Genomic DNA, 1,561 nt, shown 5'->3' with positions numbered 1-1,561 from the left:
CACCAAACTTTTTTCACAGCGGGTCAGATAACTTAGAGAATGACAATACAGTGAATACACAAAAAATAAAGACAACAAACATGTTTATTTTCCAAAACGTTATCAAAGAAGGCGACGTTAGCAATAAGATAGTTATATCACACCCAGTGTGCACATATCCGAATCTCACAAACTAAGCAGCAAAAAAGTTTTTGAGATTTGTGAAACTTGCGTTTAGCTTTTGAGATATCATCAATATTTGCTTTGGAATTGCTGCATCCAACCAAGAGAATTGCTTTCAAATGTTCATCAGTCAACCTCGTTCGATGTGCTGACTTCACATAATTCATTTTTGAAAATGTTTGCTCACACACATAATTTGTTCTAAACACTGATGCCATACCAGGGGCAAATTTCTTCAACTTTGAAAACTCATCATCAGGTAAGCAGCGATAAAATTCAACAAGTTTTCCTTCTCTGTGCTTCTCTTTCAACAAGTCATTTGCTTGCAAATCAATGAGCTCCAACTATAGTTCGACTGGCACGTCATCATGGTTACAATCAAACGGATTCTGGAACTGAAGAATGTCACTCTCAATTCTGAAAATCTCTCGAAAAAATGCTTATTTAAGTCACTAATAATCTTCTTTGGAAACTCGAGGTTGACATCTTCTGCGATTCCAGCGCGAAACTCTTTGAAACACTGAAAATGTTGTGCTTCAAACAATGATAGCTTTCTCCGACATCCTTTGATGATTCTGTATAGATCACAGATAAGGTTATTCTTTCCCTGAGGTTTCAAGTTCAATTCATTGATGTGGGATGTGATGTCAACCAAAAATGACAACTTTGACAGCCAGGTAGCATTTGACAGAAATGGATCAGCTCTATCTTGATAGAGTTATCAGTTATCTATCAACAGTTAGAGAAACAAATAATAAGGAAAAATACTTGGATGTTCAATTATCTCTCGATAGATGAAGAAAAAAATAAGAAAAAATACTTGGAAGTTCAGTTATCTCTCAATACATGGAGAAAAAATTAAGATAAAAATACTTGGAAGTTCAGTTATCTCTCAATATATGGAGACTATACTGAACTATTATTAAGAACCTTTACTTAAAATACAATAGAAGTAAGTACTGTCACTACCTTATATTTGCACAACAAACACGTCCTGATGCTCGTCCAATAACTATCAATTTAAATCACTTTGTGTTCATTCCAGAATGAATGATGCATAATTTATGTTTATTTCATAATTTTTTATGGTGGTTGCGAGATCGTTCAAATTTTCCAGACCCGAACAGAAATTGATTACTGAAGACAATATATAAAATATATAAAGTTTTCTCTTAGGAAACGTTTGGTAACTATTTGGACATTATAAAAATTTCGCATATGAAAGTTCGAAATTTTCTGATGCACAAAAGTATTTTTAATGTTAAGATGAAAATTACTTTGCCTGACAGATAAGCAAGATGTGAAAAATTGCCCGCCCAATTTGTATATAAGAGCAATGTTATTATCTTCTCCTATTACTCGCGACGTTGTGAGAAAATAACAAAAAGGAAAACCACTT

Source organism: Limulus polyphemus, unplaced genomic scaffold (genome assembly GCF_000517525.1).
Source record: "Limulus polyphemus unplaced genomic scaffold, Limulus_polyphemus-2.1.2 Scaffold4705, whole genome shotgun sequence".
Lineage (NCBI taxonomy): Eukaryota > Metazoa > Arthropoda > Merostomata > Xiphosura > Limulidae > Limulus > Limulus polyphemus.
The sequence above is the reverse complement of the archived record's forward strand: the minus strand, read 5'-3'. Positions refer to the sequence as shown.